At 38.3% G+C, this 15115-nt stretch overlaps 1 long non-coding RNA gene across 1 annotated transcript in view; it reads left to right on the forward strand.

The window, feature by feature from the left end:
• LOC310889824 overlaps positions 1–15115 on the forward strand; it is a 97796-nt gene that overhangs the window by 21699 nt on the left and 60982 nt on the right. The window lies entirely within an intron of this gene.

Genomic DNA, 15115 nt, shown 5'->3' on the forward strand with positions numbered 1-15115 from the left:
GCGTCCCCCAGGGCTCAGTACTGGGGCCACTTCTCTTCAATGTCTTTATCAGTCATCTGGACAAGGGGATTGAGTGTCCCCCTCAGAAAGTTCACAGACGACACCAAGTTAGGCACAAGTGTTGATCTTCTCTAGGGTAGGAGGGCTTTGCAGGGGGATCTGGCTAGGCTGGATCGATGGGCTGAGGCCAACTGTTTGAGTTTCAACAAGGCTAAGTGCTGGTCCTGCACTTGGGGCACAACAACCCCATGCAATGCTACAGGCTGGGGGAAGAGTGGCAGGAAAGCTGCTTGGAGGAAAGGGACCTGGGGGTATTGGTTGATCACTGACTAAACATGAGCCGTCAGTGTGCTCAGGTGGCCAGGAAGGCCAACAGCATCCTAACTTGTATCAGAAATGGTGTGGCCAGCAGGACTAGGGAAGTGATTGTCCCTCTGTACTTGGCTCTGGTGAGGTCAGACCTCAAATACTATGTTCATTTTTGGTCCCCTCACTACAAGAAAAGCATTGAGGTGCTGAAGTATGGTCCAAAGGACAATGAAGCTGGTGAAGGGTCTAGAAAACACGTCTTATGAGGAGTGATTGAGGGAGCTGGGGTTGTTTAGCTTGGAGAAAAGGATGCTCTGGGGAGGCAGGGAGTATGACTGTACTTTACTATTACGTTAATGGAGGTTGTAGCAAGGTGGAGATTGGGCTCTTTTCCCAAACAGTAAGTGATAGAACAAGAGTAAATGGCCTCAATTTGTGCCAGGAGAGGTTTAGGTTGGAAATTAGGAAAAGAATTCTTCACTGAAAAAGTTGTGATGTATTGGAATGGGCTGCTAGGTTAACAATTGGACTTGATGATCTTAGAATTCTTTTACAAACTAAATGACTCTATGATGCTATGATTCAACAAAATACTGTCTATGATGGTCTCCATTGGGAGTTGTCACCTCTTCCTCACAATGTTTTTTGTTGTTGTTGTTTTTTTTTTTTTCTGTAACAGAAGTTCTCTTTTAAAAACGAAGAGTTTGGGGTCCTGGAAGTACCTTAAATCTAATCAAGATATTATCTTGCTATATCAACAAAATGCAGGAAGGGTTAAATTCTTGTTTTGCAGAACCAAAATATAGTTATAATTAAAGAAAAGTTGCTCAGTTGATTCAGCTAGCCTACAGGGCTCTCAGTTTAGTTCTTTACTCTTCAGAGAGTTCTTTTGTTAAAAAAAAAATCTTTTCCTGTTACATATTTATCCACCTTCTTGATTTATTATCGTTATCGTTATTATTATTATTATTATTACTAAGGAAGATTCTGGATTAAACCAGCATTCTTCCATTGTGTGTAGAACTCTTAGAAGTAAAACGCAAATGTAGAAATATTTCTCTTCACTGGGACTTGATTTCTTCTCTTTCTCTGGAAGTCTTCTTTTTCTACTATGTTGATTGACATTTTAGAGTTCTTTGTTTATTTGATGTTACTCTTGCTGTCAGGATGGGAAGATCTGCCATTAAATAATAAATTATTGTCCATGCAGCCCTAGCAGTTACATACATTGTTTCACTGCCAAATTAATTTTAATCTAACTAAAAGTTGGAACAGAATAGACTATCAGCATTTTTAAAGACTTTTTCATTTCTATATCTGAGATGCTATTTGCAGATATGACCTCTCCTAGAGAGCTGTGTACAGCACTTATGATTTTTAATTTAAAATATTCCCCATAATATTTAAAAATACATATTTGATACAGAGCGTTTACTAGAATACTTGTAGTATATTCCCTCCATTTCAGAATGTAGCATTATTGTCAATTTTAACAGGAAATTCATAAATCATCTTAGATAAAAGAAACAGAAGCAGGGCATGGCAAAACATTGTGTTCTGAAATGTCTATTTCTAATAGATGGATATTGAAATCACAAAAGATTTTTCTTTATTTGCCTATAACATGATGTGTTCAGGCCAGTGAGATAAAGGTATTAGAAGAAAAATTTTGTTCATCAGGAAAAAGTCACACTCCCTGGTTGAAACTATTAGACTTGTACCCAGTCTGTGCAAGTCTGTTATTGCACGTTGCCATATTAAAGAGGTAGAGGAATATTTTTTGTTTATCTTTATGAAGTGCCAGGCATACCATGACCTATGTATTATGTGCTTTGGGAACATGAAGATTCTGGGCTTCATTCCTCACTTGGTGACCAGATGAGCAGAAACAATTTTAATTTGCTGCTAGGATGGGCCAGCCACTTACTACCATAATCTCTTTCTTCTCCACATATGTCCAAGCAAAGCAATACTCATTTCAAAACTCCTTATTCTGGAGACATTAATTCTTTAGGGACAGCATTATTCAGCCTGTCTTTTTACACATCATTCCACAAGCATCTTCAAAACAGCCATGAAGGAAAAGGAGGACAACATTCATTTGAAACTCTGATTTCACTTCACTTTGATGTCAGAAGAGCTAACAACAGTGAAGGCTTTGGCAAAGGTCACTGTCTTTTTAGGTCAAATACAAAACACTAGCTAGATGTAGAGGACATTTACAATCTGTCCAGTCTTCTGAGTTGAATACTTTTATGAATTATTTGAGAATTGGGTGCGAACATATTGTGCATGATGTATTTTAAATGCATTCCACAAATAATAGCTGAGAAGCCTAAGGATTTATCTATATGAAACATTGATTTCCTCAGAACATAATCCCTTCTCCCCTGGATTTAATTCCTATCTATTCCACTAGTGCTCATCAATTCTGTCTACAGCTATTCAGGCAATTAATTAGATATATTTCACACAAACATATGCTCTTGCACGTACCAGGACTTTTCCTCCTTTAATCACAGCAATAAACAGAAAAGGAAGGACAAAATAACAGCTTCTACAGAGAGGAATGAAGCTTTGTCTGTTCTACAATATGTAACTCTGGTCACAAATATGTGACAAATAAGTAAGTGTCAGGTGCTACTCAGTGCAAAAATGTGGTCTTCATAACTGAAGTCTTTTATCTGTAGGCCAAAAATGAAATGAAGATTTAACATTGGATGTAATATCCTGTTCCACCTTCAGGGTTCTGGCTTAGATTCTGCTGCTTGTTGTCTGCACAAGCAGCTGATATCCATCTAATACACTAAGCGTTGACAATGTTTATGAGAAGCTTATACTGCATTTTAATATCTATGATTCCTCTGTCATGAGTGTGGCACCATTTGATTGAATTTGTTCATGGCATTTTTACTTATATCGTACTATACATAGCAACATTTCACAACTGTTAGTGCTCTGATGAACAGACTATACTGTCTAACAATACAATATCTCAGTCATTATTCAGAATTCCTACTACCAGAACTAGCGCTGTCCTTTGTGAACATCAGTCAGGGTATCATTATCAGTTTCAGTATCAGTTTCCTGTATTCCCTGAAACAAAATAAAACTTTGGGTATATGATAATTAAGCTTTCCATGAGACACATTTATAATCTAGCAAGGATTGCTAACATCGATGGTTCTTTTTCATGTTTTTATGTATATATTCAATGGATATACAAACGTACTATATGTATATGTTTTCAATTGCAGTAAATTCAGCTTGTTAGGAAAAAAAGCGTGTTATGCCAAGATTGAAAACAAGGCATAATAATAAAAGGTCACTGACAACGTAGGTGGAAATTTTGACCTACTTTAGCTCATTACAATAACATGTTGAGAAAGTCTAGTGAAATTTATAGCTCTGATTTTTAGAGGACAAGTGCCTGCAGCTCCTATTGATTCCTGCTGGGATGGGTATTCAGCAGTTATGAAAATCTGGCTATAAGTGTCTCTCATAGATATCTTTTAAAATAGCTGCTGCTCATTTGACTAGAGCATGAATATGAGAAAAGCATTGGCCATCAGCTTGGTAGCTCCCAGAAAACAACAAAACAAACAAACAAACCAAACCAAACCAACCAACCAAACAAACAAAAAAAACCCCACAACTTTTTATGCATTCACCTCCTATAATTCTGCAGGAACTGTTAATAAACAAACACTGTTCTTTCCAGACCCATGCTGATATCACTGATGATTCTGTTGCACAAATGTGTTTTTGTGTGTTAAGGAGCTATGTAAATTAAAGATCTTTCTTAAGCACCAGAGGTGTTTAATTTCTCCCATTCTAAATTTTGTTTCCTTCCATGCTGCTTACCTCACTCAACAAGAAAAAGCATCTAACATGAAAATAATGAAAATGATAAACTTATTTAAATCGTAGGAAGGAAAAGAAAGTTTGAAAGGAAATACTGTCTTAAAATTTTAATCAAAATGTATTAAAATCATGTCAGTGTAAATATATATTGGATCTGTTTTAAAGACCATTAAAAGTTATTACATCTGGATCATATAAGGTATACTTACCTGAAATACACTCAGTTACCCTTTGCTTCAGCGGAAAGGAAGTCTTTGGATTTGCTATTAGAAAAAAATTGACAGGGGAAAATCTGTAGACTCTTGTATCTCTACTAATGGTTATAAATTCAAATTTTAGGTGAGACACTTCAGCTAAACTAGTTTTGACTCATTAAATGCCAGAATTTGCAGGGAAGGAGGGTTACCTTAGAAATGGGCACAGAAAACAGGGATGAGTTCAACAGACTGCAGAAGAGACCCATTGCCTTGTGCATCTGGTCTGTAATTATAGATTTTTTGAGTTTCCCATCATTCTCTACCTTGGTTGCCAGACCAGATTGTGAAATCTGCACTCAAGTTTCTTGCAGCAAAGCATACAGGGACAGTGCAGCCCTGTATTATGTAGACCAGCTGCAAGGGTTATGAAGTTGGAGAAACTTTTGCAGTATCTAAGGAATGCTGTATGTATTTTGAATCATGCATGCATGACAGGTGGTTTTCAATCTAGTTTTATTTTCCTCTTCTCTTGTCTCTGACAGTACCTCTGCAGAACTCCCACCAAGGTCTTCACACTTTCAAGTTCAGGATTTTATCTATGATTTCTTTTGAAGAAGGTTGAGTAAGGAGTCTTGCCTAATTGCAGTCTAGTTTTCCTGGTTACAAGATAGGAAGTGAAATGTCTATCACTACAGCACATAGCACAGCATTTTTCTTGAATTTTGCTGGCTTGTTTTTGGCTCACTGTAGAAGTTCAGACATATCACTTTCTGCCACTTTTAAGAATAGGCATCTGGTATAGCAACTGCATTGGTTCTTTACCAAAATGCATTTAGTATAAAATTCTACAGGGGGCATGAAAAGCTTTCTTATGACTTAAGAGATGTAGAAATCCTTTACTATTTCTAACCTCTTTCTCACTGTTCTTTTAAAGCGGATTAATCTTGTGTTTCACCTTCAAGGACAGAGCTTCAGTGCTGCAAAATAAACACACTTTGTTTTCAGAGAGACCTCAAGGGAATGATGTAATAGCAGAGATGATCTGTAGATCTGAGGTAAAGCAGATAAGTGTTTCCTGATGATCACTAATGGCAATGAAGGCAAATGAAGAGTGTACACAGACATGATTGAAAGATATGAATGACTAGGAATAATGTTGTAAGAGCAGGTCATCTGCTTTTGCTAGGTTTGTTCATAAGCAGCTCACTGCAGCAAACGGTTCATTCTGCAGCCTGGAGTCTGCTGTAATCTGCACATATTCATGCTGATATGCCAAGGTCATCTCGAAGCTGAAGTAAGAATTCAAGCATTTATTCTGTGACACACTATTTAAGTAAGTTAACCCACTTGAGTTAAACAGGTTACAGTTCTAATGGTTACTTTTCAGGAGCTGCTGTGCAGAGGGAGGTCTGAGGAGATTTTCTAGGTTACCAGTTTCCTCAGGTTCCCATGGAATCCACCATTATATAAAGATGACAATGTGTCTCAAACCAGGAGAATCTGCCAAAACAGAATATTCCCCTCTCCCACCTCTGCATGGAACTCTTAAAGTTGTCTCTGTTATGAATGTAACAATTTTCCTATGTTATTTGCTCACTTTGTGTTTCTGTCAGCCTTGCTGTCTCTGTCCACATGAAACAGCAGCTTTACTAGAGGACTTAGAGGCCAGCCTCACCACCTCGTTGGCTGTCTGACCTGGCAGCCTTGTTCTTCACTTGCACTGCATTTCCTTGTACCCCCTTTCCTCCCTTGACATGTAGTTTGCTTCTCCTCCCTGTTCTGTTTCTGCTCCCAATGCTCCTTCCATTTTGCTGTTCATCTGTGTCTCCTTCTTGTTGCAGATTAGTGCTTTCTGTCCTTGATCAACCACAGACACAGGGCCATTATAGCTCCAGTCCATATTTCAGGCTTTTAATTCTGACACTTGTGTGTTCAGCCAGTTGGCCAACTCATCAGCTGCCACTCAAATATTTACAGCACACCTTCCACTGTTACCAGTGGCTGTTTGATTAGAAAGAGATCAGGGAGGAATTCACAGGTCTAAACTTGGCTCTGAAAAGAGCTGTTACATAAAGCTCACTAGTGACTGCTTTTCTGTATGTTTGTTTGTTAATTTTTATTTTCAGGCTTGCCCCCCTCTGGATTTGATACTGGGCCTAGCTTGGTGAGGGAAGCATCATCTGTCCGTACTGCCAGGACCCTCAGCATTTTTCCATGGCCTGGCAACCACACATTTCCAATGGCCAGGCCGGGGCCCTCTCCCTGGGCCATGGCTGACTGTCTGGCACAGCCTCCATGCAGTTCCTCTCACTCCACACCTGCATTTAACTGAGCAGGTTGCTGTTCCTGCGCTGTGGTGTTGCGGTTGCAGGATGGTGCTGGGACCAGAAGGCCAAAAACCTGAGAGTGACTCCTTAAAGAGCTTCTTACCCTTCTGTAAGGTGCATTTGCTTCTTTGCATACCCCCTAGCAAGTCCTTTGTGCTCTTTGAAGTTGACATACAATGGTTTGTCTTAATGGTGAGAATGCCTTTAGATTACCTTTAGATTTCACAGTCAAAACTGTATGTGAGGTCCTATGTATGTACTGTGTATTTTCAGTCAATAAATGATCCTTTTTAGACTGGCACTTGAGAGCTGTTCAATCTGCAGAAACCTTATCTTCCTTCCTTCCTTCCTTCCTTCCTTCCTTCCTTCCTTCCTTCCTTCCTTCCTTCCTTCCTTCCTTCCTTCCTTCCTTCCTTCCTTTCTTTTCCTGAAAGCATGTAGTTGAATTTAGCTACTTTAGCTGTATCAAGTTGTTTGCTCCTGTTCTACAGTCTGAATGCGTTTAGGTTACTAACGCATAAGCATTTTCATGAACTACGTGCTCTCTCTGGCATTTGTTTTAAGTGCCCTACATTTGAGTTCACAGTCTCTAATATGAATCCTTTCCCTGCATGCTTAAGTGAGGAGTGCTGAATTGCTACTGGTTAGAAAATCCTGTACAGATTCTCATGAATGCTCTTATTTGCATAGGAATAAATGATTTTAAGGTGTGATTTAGTGCTTAACACATCCTGATTTTCCCTTGTAGTTGTGACCACTTTGCATATTAGGAGGGAGAGAAACTAGGAAGAAAAGTTCACAGTCACGTGGAGGAGAAAGAAACAGCAAAAATAGCAGGTTTCTTTGCACAGTTAAAACAAAAATCTAGCCCAGATGCTAGTGGAGACAAAAGGTATGTTTTCAATATTATGGGATCAGATATTCATTACCACTGTTGTGAATGGTGACCCTGAGAAAAAGATCCCTGCAAGCACAGGCATTCAGTAAGATTGTTTCAAAGCTAGTAAGTAAAATGACATTGTGTGCTCCCACTCTAAATGTGCTTAGCAAAAAAGATTTTTGAAAGCTTTCAAATCTTGAATAAAAGCTTAAATTATTATAAATTCTATTGATCATGAGTAGCAGCAACAAATAGGTTTAGAAAAGACTCCCCTTGACGGCCTCTAACTGCAGTTTAGGAGTCCCTTTAATATTTCAGGACAGCTTTTGTGACTTGGCGAGATAAGCACTAGTGTGTATACAAAGTTGCAGCATCAGGTTCTTCCTGATGTAAAATGCTTTCAGATTTTCTTTTCTCTGATCTTTGCCAATTACATGACATCACTTACTACAACTGAATGCTCCTTCAGTGACCAAAGGCAATACCTTCCTTATTTTACATTGCAATCTTATCTCCTACGATGCTAGAGCTTTATTTTTCATTGCAACGCCATTTACAAGATATCAAGGGCAAGCAGCTGTACACTGTGGATGTGTATAGATATTTCTGGTGAGCCTTTGTTCTTCCCCTGATACAGTAATTAGACTGAGGCTGCAAAGGAGCAGAAGAAAAGCTCTCCCTCTGCAATTCCCTCTATCAAGCTGCACATCTCTGAACTGAAATTTCTGGGTTCACTGCTTTTGTAAGAATGCTAGTTTGGCATTCTAAGCAAACAAATGAGCAAATAAACTGAAACCAAACAAATTCACACTTTCAATTAGGAAAGGTCTGGTGTTCTATTATTAAATGTTTTTACCCTCCCAGAAGCTAGTGCAGAGATCTTCAAGCTGTTCCTTTGGGGGTTTCTTTGTAGAGAGTTTCCATTCTGTTGAAAGGCTGTTTCTGGGCAGCCATCTCCAGAGAAAATCATGTCTGAGCTACCAGATAGTAAACAACAGCACAGTCCCACAGGGTCTAGACTGACCTCAATAAGGTTCAAGCTAAAGGTAGTGACGGCAGTACAATACTTGCAGAATGTCTGTGCACATGTGCATGTGTAATTTTGACCATTAATATTTTAAATCGCCTTGGTCAATCCTCAAGAAAAACTACTTACAAGACAGTGAAATTTGGGATGTTTTTGATAACATTTACTTTTGTCTGTGCAAAATAATAAATGATGTTACAGTGTGTCAGAGTATGTCCTTATCACTCATTCCAAGCTTTTATACCATTTATTCTCTTCACCTGTTCTCTCAGTGTGTGTAGACATTTATATGCACTGGATTTTCAGTTAACCCATTTCACTCAGGGCAGAGTTGATCAGTTATCTCCTCAGTGTTGTCATGATGAATGTGATGAGATAGCTTTATGTATCCAGGACTAAATTCTCCATTTACATACACTGTTGCCTGTTGTTCTTTATCTCTCCTTCCTCTTGTGAGCCAGATGATAGGACAGTTTTGCCTATATTGTATGAATTTACAGTTCAATCTACTCTCCCGCTTGCTTTTTCCTAGGGTGGCCTTATGCTAATATGACTCTTGATTGATGAACACTTTGTTTTTACTAACAAGTTCTCCTTTTACTATCAGTTGTCACTGTAACTTTCCATAATAGGTTTACTACTTCTGTTATGTCCATTTTTCTCTTTTGAAAGAATCTCTCTCTCTCTCTTTTCATTTCCAAATGCAGCATCTCAAATCTCTTTTAAAGGAGACCACCTTTCTCTTTGATAACAAGAAGCACGATTTGCATCTGTTTACAGTGGGCTGTAGCTTATTGCCCATGGAAAACATTTTTTTGCAAATATTCATTTTATTTAAACCCTTTTCTGTTAATTTCTCTCTCAGTCCTTACAGTGATTTTCAACAGAGGGTGTTTCCGTATCTTTCTTTTGGGCATCCACTTTAATGGTTTGTAACAACGGATTGGAAGTTTCAGACTTTTACTGGGTGCAAGCCTCCACACATTGCACAACACCGTTAAGAAGTATGTGAGTGAGTTTGCCATATAGTAGCCCATCCACAGCACTGCACTAACCTGGCTGTGCTGCTCCGGGTATCTGAGCTACCTATACTACGGGTGTCTGAGCTGTTACCTAGATATTCCTCGTGGATCACAGTCCATTTACCTCTGTGGAGGCAACTGTGAGTAGGAATTGTAGGCTGTTATATTGCTGGGAAAGAATTAGCATGTTGTAGTTACTAGTAACATACATGTAACTGTATATTATTAAAAAAATCCTTCACAGCTCAAGAACCTGGCAGATAACAATAGGAAAATATATTATGTCATTGTTATGTGTACTTGAAGATAAGTTATTCTGGATAAAACTCATTTTATAAAAAGCAGTTTTACTCTACCAGATTAAAAAAAAAAAAAAAAGTTAAACAAATGGAAACACGACTTTTTAAATTCCAGTTTTCAGTCCTTCACCTCTGACCTGAAGTCTATAAAACTGTGCTCCTGGCAGATTTCAGTAGCTGGTAACAAATGTTGAATCTCACATCCCAACTTGATGTCAAAGTAAGTTTTTTATAGAGGTTTCTCAGCATCCTGTAACAAAGGAAATACAGCTGCTGTTCATCAGTACAGTCCTGTTATCTGAATGTCAGAATATATTTTTAAATGTAGTCAAGAGACAACCTTTCTCCTCACTGCTTCTGGCAACTAATCATCACCTCATCAAAACAGAACTTGGAGTATTTCCTTTTTTTTTTTTTTTTTTTCCTGAAAGTGTAGGCCATTTAGATTATCAAACGTGTAAAATCTTTCTTTTCCCCATTAACAACTTCATTTTCATAACATTTTCATAACATTTGCTACTCATTGTCTTCCAGGTCATTGGCAATAAGTCGTTTTTGATTCTTGGACAGAATTAATATCTATTTTAGTTAATTATACTTTAATCTTTTATTATTATTATTGTTGTTGTTGTTGTCAATTTGTGGAGATACTATCTGTGATATTAACAAATATTAATTTTCAGTTTATCTCCTTTTCTTATTGTTGTCTTCTATATTTGTGTTGTGGTAATATCATCTTTCGTGATAGATTCTCTGTATGAATAATAAGTAGATTCAGTGCTCCAAATAGCATAAAATAGAAACAGATTAGACAGAAGAAAGGTAGAATTATCTCTGCTTGAAAGACGGAAAAGTGGGAATACCTGTACTTACTCTTCCTGAAATTTCCTTGGATTGACATGTTTTGTCCCCAGTTATTGTAGTCTTTCTAATACCCATGCATTGTACATGCTCTACAGTTACATACTCTCAGCTGGTCTTTCAGATTTGGTTAGTAGATATGCTCCTCTGCTTCTTGTAAGCAGGATTCAGTATCCTGGTGGGAAGCACAGATGTCTTGAGATGTCTGCTCTTAATGTACCAGGAGAATTTCTTGTTCCCCTTTATTTAAAATCTTGATTTTGGTACTGTTCTTCATCTGTTGTTACTAGGAAATAATTTTTATAGACTTTTTTTTTTTTTTTAATTGTCATGCATCCAGTTGTGGATTTTTCCCTGTCTTGGCACCCTGCCTTTTTCATAACTTGTTGGCTTTCCTTTTTGCCAAATTTGTTGGCTTCCATAAGGATGGGAAGCTTTTGTAAACTAGCTGTGAAACTCTGTCTCATTTTGCACAATGGAGAATATATGAGACCCATGCATTTGATACCATCAGTGAATTTTCACCCTATTGCTGTATGTGCTGAACATATTGTTTGGTGGATTTTACACAGTGTTTACTGATGGTTGCCTGTGCACTTTTTATTCAAGGATTAGCCGCTGGCTGTGTCCTGCTTCTTGTATTTACCAGAACTGTGCTTCTAACACCACATTTAACTGCTTTTCCAGCTTGTAAGGGTGTTGGGACAGCATCAAATTTATTTGCTTCACTTTTCAAGTGCTCTGCTGAAGCCATTTCTGTATTGTGGAAGATGTATTCTACCAAGGGTTTCAATAGGAATACACAGAGTCCAGAAAGATGCTCAGCTATACCCATAAATTGCTGAGATCCTTTCATGACCCTGGGTTTCACTATTTGCTTAACTGCTTTCAGGGTCTCACTGAAGTCCCACAAGAGCCACGTTCCTTAAATATAAGGAATTCTGCTCTCCTCAGCTTTGCATAAAGTTTATTCAGCAGTAAAGGCTTGTCTTTATGGTCTGATGTTTGTTGCTTGCTGCTTAGTGCTTTTCCCAATAAAGGGTTGCATCAGAGGGCCCTCAGGGACTGTAGTGAGGCTCCAACACCACTGCTGGCTCCCAGCAGCCCTGTCAGCACTGGTTTATCTAGCTCAAAAGATCAGGACCTTTCTTAATAACAGAAACAATGAGTCATTTTCCCTCTGATAAAATGGGTGTGTATTGCCAGTGGTTTGCAGTGAATAATGGCTCTTCTGCTTTGGGTTGCTGGGTTGCATTTCATCAGACTCTCACCCTGAGTGGGCTGCTCATCCACCCCAGCCATGATACCCCATCCTTGGAAAGCTCTCTGCAAGACTTCTTTGTGTGTAATGACTTTTCTGGAGATCCTCATTATTATTATTATTTCTTTTGTTGTTGTTTTGCTTTTGTTTCTGTTTTGTGAGCAGCAGGTAAAGGTCTGTGTTGCTAACTTCATCTTGTCCTCTTTGTGACCATATCCTTGATCTGAATCCTTTTTGTGTTTGGCAGAGAGAGGTGATTGCTCTCTCTTCTTTCCCATTTAATGCGTTCCGTGGTATTACCTTGCTTGCACTGCCCTTTTGTGGGTGGAACTCCTACACATCCACCCATTGCCATCAGCTCAAAGCCACAGTGTTTCCTTTCACTTTCCCATTTTATTTAGAGCCTACGTTTCTTCCCACAGATGGCCTCTAGAATGATTTTTTAAAAGTATCTGGCCATATTTCTCTGCTCTGTTATTACTACTTGTCAGTAATGTTGAGATTATGCTGTACTTGGCTTTGCAGACCAGTTTAAATCGTTTGCTGATCTAATAGAGCAATTGCAAATAAGCAGCCTTTGCAGCAGTGAACGTACTCTGAATGCATGGCAAACAGTGACTGTTGCATACATAAGTAAACTTTAGTGTTTCTAGCACAGGTATTTACAGTCATGAAGGCGTATCCGGCTAGAATTCAGTTTTGTAGGAATTATGGGTATCTGTTCTGATTACCAGCCTGTGCAGAGATAGATGTCAGTTTGTCTTGTATCTGGCAATACCGAAAGTTGAAGTAGGACAGATTTTCCTACCCTTGTTAAAATCGCAATGTGAGAGCACTCATTCTTGTTGGATGTCCACCATAACCATGTGTACTGCTGCTCTTTATTTAGATAGTGGGATAGCGGTGACTACTTTTTTTTTTTTTTTCTTTTATACTTTTGCACTATAGTTTGTAGACAGGATATTTTTAATTACAACTTTCATGAAGTCTCCTTGAAACTGTTGACACTGGATTATGCTGAATGCAGCTTCAGCTGGGGAAGCTCCTTGGGGTCAGACTGAGCTTAGATGCTTGCACTCTTCCAGATACTCTTACTGCTTTGGTCTTTTCCCTCATCAAGTTGTGTTACTATTTCCCTAGAGTGAGATCTGTTTCACTAGCAAAATTTAGGCTGTTTTCCCAACTTGTTTATGAACCACAACTTGTATCCTACACAGAAACACAGAGTAGAAGCTGACTTGTACCAGCTGCTCAGCAGTGAGATACTGGCTCTGATGCCTGCTCCCTTGAGTGTTATCGATACTCACTGAGAGACTTTCCCTCCCAGAGCCATGCTCTTCTCCTAGGGGGGCCACCAGCCTGCCTGCAGAAGGGCTCTGGTTATGTGCAGAGGGGGATTGTGCCCTGGTGACAGGTGGGTGTACTCCTGGGGACATCATTGCCAGTCTTTGGTGGCTGCCCTCCGAAATAGTCCTCCCCAGCAGCTCATTTTCTTATTTCTATCAGTATGGAGAGAAATATTTTAATTGTAAGAACGGTCCCATGGCAACTGACTAGTGGTAAGCTATCTGGTTAGCCTGGACCTAACTACAATGATCTGTCCTCATATTACTTTAGAAAACCCGTTTCTGTGGCAACTGGAGAACAGGGAATATGTGGTTTTTTACTGCATAAGGAGAGCTCACTTTTTATCCATGAAACTCGTGAACAAAGAATTGAACTGAATTTGTTGAATTTAATAGTACACCTGCAGCCATGAATCCAGCAGCTATCCTCTATCTGTGGAACTACAGTGGCTTATCAGATTTTGTAATTTATTTTTTTTGAGGTTACCTGTTAAAGAAATAATACTTAGCTAAACCATCAAGATGTTGCTTTAAATGTCTCCTGTCTTCCTATTTCAGAATGTGGAGCAATGAGACTATTTAGAAAAAAAACAAAGCAAACCAAACAAAACCAAACAAGCCTAATTCCAACACAAGACTAAAAATAACAATAATTGATTGCATATCCTTTCTGTATCTACTCAAAATCCAGAAATTTACTTCTCAATGCTCACATTTCAAATTTTGTTTTTCTTTCCTATTTTTGAAAAGAGCAAATATGTCTAAAATTTCTTGCATAATATCGTCTTTGAAATGTTGGTTTCAGATAATTCACATTTAGAGATGTAGAATTTAGTTTACAAGTGACTTTATTTATTTATTTATTTTTAAGAGGGAGGAGGAGTGCCACCAATTTTTTTATTGAAATATCTTTTCTTCTACATCAAGTTTTCAAAGATTTCTTCTAATTTACAGTAGGTCCAGTCTGTTGTAATGACTGTAAATGACAAATTTCAGCTGATGCTAAATAACAGATGTTCTCAGCAATATAAAATTAGGAAATTGCTAACATAAAGTATGAAAATGCATATGACATTATACATTGCTACAGCTGACATCATACAAAATAATATGCAAATGAAAAAAACCACCAAATAGAAAACCTCTAGATGTCCTAAAGTATTAAGAAATCATTTTGCTCTCTTTTTCCATTAATAGGAGGCTTTCTCTTAAATGGTGAAGCCTTTAGGTGAAAACCACATTTTTCTTTTTCCACAAAAAAGAAAGCATTTCTTCTGACACCACAGAATTTTTTGTTGTGCACTATCTGGCTTGGCTGGCATAAACTGCCCTTGAGAATATCATCCTGAATAAAAGATGTCGAATTCCACACACTGCTGAAATCCTTCCCCTCCACTCAGATAAAATTAGTATGTCATATTGTGAATGGGCATAATGCCAACAGAGGGAATGGGAATAAGTGCTCACATGTCAGAAAAGTCTGGATGTTAGGCAGTCAGATTTCTGCCCTAGAGTGCTGCAGTGTTTCAGCTTTTGCTAAAGCGTATTTCATCATTACTGTAGATGAAAGGTGGATTAACTCTGGAAAATTCAGAAATATTTTCCACTAAAATGACTTTCAGTTTCTGGTAAATGAGATTTGAAAAAAAGGAAAGGGGAAAAGAAAAAGAAAGGGGAAAAAAAAGACAGACCCACACACCTGTGTCCTTCAGAAACACATTA

This window comes from Anser anser (assembly GCF_964211835.1).
Source record: "Anser anser genome assembly, chromosome: Z".
Lineage (NCBI taxonomy): Eukaryota > Metazoa > Chordata > Aves > Anseriformes > Anatidae > Anser > Anser anser.